The sequence below is a fragment of the Lissotriton helveticus genome, chromosome 5_1, assembly GCF_964261635.1.
Source record: "Lissotriton helveticus chromosome 5_1, aLisHel1.1, whole genome shotgun sequence".
Classification (NCBI taxonomy): Eukaryota; Metazoa; Chordata; class Amphibia; order Caudata; family Salamandridae; genus Lissotriton; species Lissotriton helveticus.
The window spans coordinates 509,661,393-509,671,044 of record NC_136065.1 but is presented as its reverse complement, the minus strand read 5'-3'; the positions used below and the strand labels follow the sequence as shown (position 1 = coordinate 509,671,044).

General features: G+C 48.1%; 1 long non-coding RNA gene across 1 annotated transcript; it reads left to right on the top strand.

Annotated features, from left to right (window-relative positions):
• Window positions 1-2,447: 2,447 nt before the first annotated feature.
• Window positions 2,448-4,584, top strand: LOC144753246 (uncharacterized). The gene is made up of 2 exons (XR_013594260.1): window positions 2,448-2,551; window positions 4,397-4,584. It is a non-coding gene; the product is annotated as an uncharacterized LOC144753246 (long non-coding RNA).
• Window positions 4,585-9,652: the final 5,068 nt, after the last annotated feature.

The window sequence follows — 9,652 nt, the reverse complement described above, 5'->3', positions numbered from 1 at the left end:
TGGAGCAATGGCAGCTAGTTAAAAGCCTGACAGACATGCTTCGGCCTTTTGAGGTCTTCACGCGTGACGTGAGCAGGGAGGACTGTTCTTTGAGCAAAGCTATCCCACTGTTGCTGAAGCTCGAGCACCAAGTCAAGGTGGTGTCTTCACAATTAAAGGACGTTGGAAAGAACGAAGCACATGAGTTGGCGCAGAGATTATTACAACGCCTAGTTAGCAATGAACGGCTTGTAAATATCAAGAAACAACAGCACTACATTTGTGCTACTATTCTGGATCCACGTTACAAAAAGCCATTGTTTGGCAAAGTAATAATTCCTTTTGAAACATCGGATGTTACAGAGTACAAAGGTTGGCTAGCTCAGTCAGCCATTCGTTTTGAAATAGAGCGGAAGGAAACTGTAGGAGAAGACAGTACTACTAGTGAATCAGCAGGCGATCAGGCGTCCCAAAAAAGCACTTCACCATCTGTGCCTGTGGCAGAAGTGAGTGACTTTCCCTCTGAGCCGTTAAGCACACCAGCAACCGTATCATCTGCACCAGGCGCATGCGATATGTCTGAAGCGAGTTGGCTAACTCAGCTAGGGTTTCCTGGTCCTAGAAAGGACACAGAAGTGCAAAGTACAGGAATCCGGGAGGACATTCTTTCAATGGTGCAGGCCTATCTGGATGACTCAACAGAGGTCAATATTACAGAGGACCCATTGGCGTATTGGCATGGGAAAAGAAAAATATGGCGAGAGCTCACCAACCTGGCTATCAATTACTTGTCTTGCCCACTCGCAAGCGTGTCTTCAGAACGTGTTTTTAGTTCTGCTGGTGGCATTGTGACTTCCAAAAGGTCCCGCCTCTTGCCCGCAAATGTGGAGCGGCTCACCTTGATAAAGATGAACCAGCACTTCATACCACCAGATTACAGAGTACGAGAATGCACGCAGGAAGAAGAGGACACCGCCCTACCCGAGGAAAGTTCTCCTCAGTTACCAGAAGTAACCCCGACTGATGATTTAGCAGAGTATGAGGACGAGTTCTGCTTCCCTGACAGCGAGTTCTGAAAATGACTCAATCATTCATTCATTAATTGTAAATAGTCCTCCTTATTCACTTTTATTCCTGTGTGTCTGTCTTTCTTTAGCAAGTGCTTCATCACATTCCCAACAAAACTGTAATCAAATCAACCAATAAAACAACAAGCCCATCAACAGAACTGTCTTGATTTTGATGCCGCAGCATTCCTCAGGTTCACAACAGTTAGTTGACACGAACTCAGTCCTGGTCGTCTATCCTGAGTCCTCCTCCTCCAGACTCACCCTATCCATTACCCATAATGCTGATGCCTGGATTCTGCACAATGAAGAAACTTACTTAACGTTGACGAGTCCCCCACTGTGAATTCCAGGTGGAGCCAGCCCTCAAACACAAATTACAGGTAAGATAAGCGTTTGGATGGGAGGTAGTATAATGGAGTATTTGGAGAGGCGAGAGAGTGACAGTGGTACTAGCAGCAAAGTCCTAGGGCTCATGAATTAACAAACTCTGTGACAGGCATTTACTTAGGAAAACATTTGGCCTATTGCACGTGAACGTGTAGGCGTTATATTGCTCGCTTGCCTGTCTCAGGGGTGCTGTCTCTGGGGCTTCTAGGTTTTAGGGTTGTGTCAGCACCGCTACCACATTTCTAATGTTGATTGCTTTCGATTTGCAGAAAATCCACGCCGGGAAACTCCAGTTGTGGCCCTGCTGCAGAACGCGTTAGGACTCTGTGAATTCCAGGTGGAGCCAGCCCTCAAACACAAATTACAGGTAAGATAAGCGTTTGGATGGGAGGTAGTATAATGGAGTATTTGGAGAGGCGAGAGAGTGACAGTGGTACTAGCAGCAAAGTCCTAGGGCTCATGAATTAACAAACTCTGTGACAGGCATTTACTTAGGAAAACATTTGGCCTATTGCACGTGAACGTGTAGGCGTTATATTGCTCGCTTGCCTGTCTCAGGGGTGCTGTCTCTGGGGCTTCTAGGTTTTAGGGTTGTGTCAGCACCGCTACCACATTTCTAATGTTGATTGCTTTTGATTTGCAGAAAATCCACGCCGGGAAACTCCAGTTGTGGCCCTGCTGCAGAACGCGTTAGGACTCTGTGAATTCCAGGTGGAGCCAGCCCTCAAACACAAATTACAGGTAAGATAAGCGTTTGGATGGGAGGTAGTATAATGGAGTATTTGGAGAGGCGAGAGAGTGACAGTGGTACTAGCAGCAAAGTCCTAGGGCTCATGAATTAACAAACTCTGTGACAGGCATTTACTTAGGAAAACATTTGGCCTATTGCACGTGAACGTGTAGGCGTTATATTGCTCGCTTGCCTGTCTCAGGGGTGCTGTCTCTGGGGCTTCTAGGTTTTAGGGTTGTGTCAGCACCGCTACCACATTTCTAATGTTGATTGCTTTTGATTTGCAGAAAATCCACGCCGGGAAACTCCAGTTGTGGCCCTGCTGCAGAACGCGTTAGGACTCTGTGAATTCCAGGTGGAGCCAGCCCTCAAACACAAATTACAGGTAAGATAAGCGTTTGGATGGGAGGTAGTATAATGGAGTATTTGGAGAGGCGAGAGAGTGACAGTGGTACTAGCAGCAAAGTCCTAGGGCTCTTGAATTAACAAACTCTGTGACAGGCATTTACTTAGGAAAACATTTGGCCTATTGCACGTGAACCAACACGATGACAGTGTTCAGTTAAATGAAATTACTGCAAAACCACCACCCACCCAGCTCAAAAGTAGTAAAAAAACAGGTATGCTCAGATAAAGTTTGAAAAAGTATATTTATATCCCTAACAAAATAATCTCCCGCAAGACCCTCCCTAACCCCAACAAATAAATAGTCCTCAAAAGTCCCCAAAAAACCCAACTCCCAATTCCCACCCCCCAAAAGTCTCAAAAACAGGGGCAAGGGACACTCTATGGATGCAAGCTGTTAAGTTTGGCCTCCAGGGCATCATGCTTTAGGGCCAGGGCATCATATTTTTCTTGGAGGATGGCTTGATCTAGGCGGAGGCCCTCCACCACATTCTGATATTTGGTCCATTTCTGGACCTCCGCCTCTAGGTCGGACACTCTGCGGAGTGCACGGCGCAAGCGACCTTTAACAGTGCTGCGAGGTGCAGCTTTCTCGGCGGTGGCGTCTTCCGGCACGGCTCCGGTTTGCTGGAGCACTGTGCTTACCGGTAGAACGTGGGGTAACAGAGGAGGATGTAGATGTTGTTAGGTTTGATGCACTGGAGTGCGTGTCGTCCCCCTCTAGTTCCACCAGTCGCCGATATTCAGCAACAGTTGCTTCCAGCCTCCGTTGCCGGGCCAGTACAGCCAGCATACTCCTCGTTGGTTTGGAGGTTTTAGTATTGCCAACTACATGAAGAAAGAAAGACATAATCTGTAACCAATGCTCTTTAAGAATATGATTAACACAAAATGATTCAGCAGGAAGTTGTGTCACAGTACAACTAGCAACTAGCCAGGGCAGTACAAAACTATTCAGGCCAGTATCATGGGCGTCCGCAGGGAGGGGCGCTTGAATCACCATTTCCCTTCCCACAACTCACTTGTATCCTTGGTTTGGTGCTCTTTCATATGAAAGAGATCTGGCAGAAGTGAGTGATTTTTCCTCTGAGCCGTTAACCACACCAGCAACCGTATCATCTGCACCAGGCCCAGGCGATATGTCTGTTTCCCTCCCTCTCTCTCTCTCTCTCTCTCTCTCTCTCTCTCTCTGTCTCACTCTTTCTGTCTCCCTTTGTCTCCCTCTACCTCGCTGTCTCTCTCTCTCTGTCTCCCTCCCTCACCCTCCCTCTGGCTCCCTCCCTCTCTCTCTCTCTCCTTCTGTCTTCCTCTCTCTCTGTCTCTGCCTCCATCTGTCTGTCGGTCCCAGCCTGCTGTAATTACCATATTGTAATTTGTCACTGGGCCACCACTGAATACACATCATATCCTATCTAAGAGTCAGATAGTACCTCCATGATCCAGCTTACCTGTACTCGCCACCGCCACCGTCTCCTTCCTCATAGTCTGTACTTCTTGCTCTTGATCCGACTCCTCTAGCGCCGCCTCCTCCCCAGATTGACCCTCGGACTCCGAGTCACTGATGACCACCACATCTGAGCTGGCCCCGCCACCAGATGTTCCACCTACAAAGTAGATTTAAGAATGTTAGATTACACCACTCCACTAGTATTTGGTCTATGAATGAAAAAATGTGAAAACAACAGAAAAATTAATTGACTGTCTACTCTAGTCTAAAGTAAAAATGTCCCTCCTTCCAGGGAAAGCTGTTGTCTTGCTTCATTTTTTTTGTCACAATTGTTGAATGCTTGCTTAATTTTAACACACACTATTTTTCTCTGAACAGACAGAAACTGGACTTCTAAGGACAAGAGGAACATCAACTTCAAACCAGGTGAAAGCTCGGCTCGACCACAAGAAATGTGTACCAATCCAGTACTCATCAACTCAGCACCAAGCACTTTTCCATTTCCAACTAACTTTATTTTCATATATGTGTTTACTTAAACTTTTAATAAAGCTTTTAAACTTGAATTGACTCTGTGGTTTTTAGTCCTCCAGAGAGTCCAGACTAGAGTGACTGAGCGAAAAGTTTTGCAATTTTTGCAAGGAGGAGTCTGTGCTGCTGACACTACCAGGTTTATTTATACAGTGTGCCAAACACGCCACTCTGAAATATTATTACTCTGGTCTTTGCTGTCCATAGTTCGGTTTGTGGAGAATTGTCCCTGCAACAGTTGGATTATTGATTTTGCTCCTATCTAAACCCTATTTCGAAACAATTAAATTAGGAATGCTTGGACAACAATAGGTCCTCTATATTTAAATGAAAACTTACTGGGGCCAGCAAAGGAGCACTCGCCGCCCTGGCCTGCATCCTCCTCCTTTGGAGCCACTGCTGCATCAGATTTTTCGGTCCGCTTGCCCCTGGGCGGACCTGACGTACAACATGAAAGAAATAACAGAAAACATTGATGATTGCTGCTTGCCGATGTCCTTGTCAACCAAATCAAACATTTAGAAAGAACAAGAACCTACTATTTCATCCAAAAAGAGGGCTACAAAGGAAGGACTGCACCTGAGCCTCTACTCTAGGGGCAGATTTACAAGCCCCTTGCAGCTCTTTTGCTCCATTCTTGCGTCAATTTTGTGACGCAGCGCCACAAGAGAGGCGCCATGGTGTGGCGTATATTAACAACGTGACGCATATGGGAGATGCATCCCATTCTAAAACCCTGCGCCATTAGGGAGCATTCCATCGCAAGGGAGGGCGTTCCTGCGCAGGAACGCATGCTAAAAGTGGCTATGGGGAATATATAAAATTTCAATCAGTCATTTAGGACAATGATGCGTCACTGAAACCCTGCGCCTGCATGAAGCAGACTTACGGCTTGACGCAGCATTGCTGGAGCTGCGCCATCGTTGCAACGCAACTCCATCAAAGAGCCGCCTTTACGGCACCGATGCGTAACGCTTCGGTGACGTTTTGGGACCATGGTGTGCCGCATTGTAAATACGGCGCACCATGGGTGGTGCTGCCGTGCCACACACTTTGCAGGGATGCGCAGGTAATTGCTAATCTGACACTTACGGGCATACTTACGAGTTCTGAGCTGGACACCTCCAGATGTGCACCAGAACAAATACGTAACGCAAAACTAACCTTGCGTCACGGCAGATGCGCCGCTATTACAATGCGGCAAACCCTGGCGCAAGGGTAGGCAGATGCGTGACGCATCTCGTGACGAAATAGGGGCGCATCTCTAGAGTCGCGTCGCGGGCGCAATGCAACTATAGCAGTGCTCAGGGCTGCCCAATACTCTACATACCGCATCAGTCCTTACGCCTGCTTCAAGCAAGCAGGCATAAAGAATTGACATAGCAGCGTCGCGGAAGTGCCTGCGTTAAATCTTATAGATTTCACGCAGGCACTTTTGCGAGGCACACATCTGCCTGACCGGCACCCCCCACCCCCCACTCCCCCCCTGCGTGGGAACGCACCCATTGAGGCGCAGGCCCAGGCATTCACGTGGCGCATCTCCTTAGATGCATCACGTTGTACATGACTCGCAGGGATGCGCCACGTTTACGTCGCTGTGCGTCAGGTAAGGCAGTGTAAACGTGGAACAAGGGGCTTGTAAATCTGCCCCTTTGTGTCTAGCATTACGCAGTTCTGTAAAATACACTCATACTCAGCCCAATTAAATGAACACAAAATAGATAACAAATAAGCAGTGGCACCGGCACAGAGAAGGAGAACAGTGCACCTGAAATGCACAGAAGATTTTGAAATATTAATGAAAAAATTGCTACTACTACTCACCAAGACCGGGGACCTCCACTCCCAGCACGTCTAGCAGGTCACGCTCTCGGTCAAGGATGTCGGTCCAGCGGTGGGTGACCTGATTGTAGGTGCGCTGGACCCCCGTGATCTTAAAAAGGGCCCGGCACACCTGCCCCCACCGCTTCCGTCGCTCCTGGCTGTTGGTGTAACCAGCAGCAATCCTGCCGCCTGCCGCGATGGTCCTGGGGAGACGGCGCTGCACGTAAAAAACAAGTGCGCCCACCTCCTCAGGGCTGAAAATCTCCCGGGGCACCACCATTTCCGCCCTCAATCGACCACACGGGAGCCGGGCACGGGCTGCAGTGCCCGTCTTGGGCAGCTTCACAGCTGTCTTTACCATGTTCTGGGCAGGTGTGAGCAGTAAAGAAGAGACAAAATGAAAAAGAATAAGAGTAGGGAAGAAGGAAAGTAAAAGTTTAAAAAAGTAGTTCAAAAGTAAACAAAAGTATCTTAAAACACAAAAATATAGATCTAGAAAAATACAGGGATAGAAAATAAGTTAAATAGATCAAAAAAATATTAAAACAAGCAAAGGATGGCAGAGATATAGAGAGGATAGAAACACCATACCCAGACACATAGGAATGAATGAAAAACAAGATGGCGGCCCGATCACGTGCGCGTAAGTAAGTTCGCACGCGATTTCTCTCGCGAACTCGTGCGAACTTGTATTCGCAAGGCGCGAGTCGCGCGAGATTACACTTAGCGGGCGGAAACGGAAATACGTCACGCAAACAAAATGGCGGCGCCCATACTCAACCTTGAGGTAACTCGCACGAGTTTGCGGCCTCCACGGGCCAGTTCGCACTACGACGCGCCCCGCGAATAGGGCGAAATTACCGAAAAACGAGTTTTGCAAAAGCAAAACGAACGAGCAGGTGCAAAAGTTCGAGCTCATCATTTGTAACCATTTACCTGTAGTGCTTCCTGAAGGGGCCCTCCAGAATCCGGTTGCCTACTTGCAACTATTGTGTGACCCTGCTCTGACAGTCACAGAATAGTTACAAGTATGCCATTGCATCCTGTTAAAAAAAATTATTTACATTGCATTTGCTACAAAAAGGAAAGGGAGCAGACAAGCAGGTGCCAGCCTTCATTAATGTCAGTTGGGGCAGGGCAGGTGTTGTTGTTTGCAAAACTTAAAGCACTTAGCAGGTGTTTGTTCACTCAGTGGTCAATCAGAGGGTGTTGTGATGACACTGAGGGTGGCATGGGTGTGCCAGCCAGAGGGTGGCATGGGTGAACCAGAGTGCCAGTGTTGACAGAGGATGGCAGTGCTTTGCTTTGCCCCAATAATGTACACTGGTGAACTAGAGGGTGATGTGATGACACAGAGGGTGACATGGGTGAGCCAGAGGGTGGCATGGGTGACCAAAGAGAGTGCCAGTGGTGACAGAGGGTGGCAGTGATGAAGAAAGCTTAGCAAACAGGCTGGGCACGTAGAAACAACAAGTTCGCTAAACTGGCGACCCGACAAGTAAGTTGCAATTTGCGAAATAGTACAAAACCCTCGCGAACTTGCAGAAACCCGTGCGAACACACACACCCCCCCAAAAATCCGCTAATCCGCGAGAATTCGCGGATTTCGCGTATTTTCGCAATCCGCGAATACGCAAATCCGCAAATTCGCGGATTGCGAATCCGCAAAATCCGCCCATGACATTATTGGCTTATTTTCTAATATAGTAATAGAGAATAATAAACTATTAGACACTACTGGGTGTAATGAGGGTTAAGAGTGAGGAGTGAATCTGTGTAATGGCTGGCAGATTCACAAAAAGATGCCAGCGCCACTGCATGCATATTTTCCAGAGCTGGTAAAGCACACAGCCCAGGCCTTAACCCCTTCGACGCTCATGACGAGCTGGGCTCGTCATGAGGTAGCCTCCTGGCACGCTCATGACGAGCCCAGCTCGTCATGCAAAGTGCGCTTTCGCAAAATCCAGCGTACGGGGGGGGAATCATGCCGCACGCATGCGGTTAAAGGCGGTCACATCTAAGAGGCACCACAGCGTCAATTGCTAAAAGTACTATGTATGATGGCACAATGCATTCCGTTGCAACAAAAGCCTTTTCCACGCATGCCTTACAACGCAAAAATCACGCATAACCTTTTCCACACATTTTTTTATAACGAATATGCCTTTACCACGCATGCTTTACAACAAATTTCGTTGCAAAGGCATATATGTGAAAGGCCTATGCCAGAAAGGTTTTCCCTGACTCCTGCCTTCAAACTGGTACCCCCCCCCCCCAGCCTCAAGCCCAGGTTAAAATACCCAACCTAACCCCTGCCCTGAACCCTAAAAGTATACCCCAGCCCCCCTGCCCTTTTAAAATATTCCAGACCCCTACCCTGAGCCATAAAACTAGACCTGGTGTGACAACCCCCCCCCCCCAGCTACCTGACCCTGGTCCTGAAACTTCACCCCCCAAGGAATTAAAAACAAATGCACCTCCAGTCTAAAGCCCGAAATCCGTACCCTCCCCGCCTCAGGCCCAATCCCCCTTACCTCTACAGGACGACGAGGTAGCTCCTCTGAAGCAAGGCGCTGCACAGTTTGTCAAAAATAGAGGAAGGGTCTCTCTGTTTTCTCTAATGACGCCGATAGCCTTGACCATGCTGGTGCCTTTACCACCACTCCCATCATGTGCTCTTACCATCATTGCAACGTATATGCCTTTACCATTCATACCTTTACAACCTTAATCCGTTGTAACCAGAGCACAAGTCCTAAAACAAGAAGTGGGGGGACTCCAAGTTAGGTGGTGTTACCGGAAGTGATGTCACGAAATGTAGTCCCCTTTAATTAACAAAGGTTACAAGGCGATGGGGGGCAGGTTCAAAGGCCAAAGCAGAATGATTACATTGAAATTCGTCACTGTATTGACACTCAAAGGAGCGGGGAAATTAAAGCTGCACTTGTTCGGTACGTATTTATTGCCCACAGTAAATTTGCCAGTCTCCGTCGGAAATGCGTGAATACATACTGACCTTTTCTAATATACAGCCACAAGCGCCCATCTGTCATACTAAACTGCTCCATCAACATGAAACAACTTAAAGAGCTCAGTTTGCCCTCTCTCCACAATAGGAGGTGAGGTTTGGTGAGTGCTAAGCGTGCGCCCAGGTGCAGACTCGGGTACCAGCTCTATCTTTTGGGCAGGGGGGACGGCGTCCACCCGGGAAAAAACAGGTAAAATAAGAGGGGGGACGCCGTCCAGCCACGTGGTACCCCGACTCGAGCCCTGGTTGTA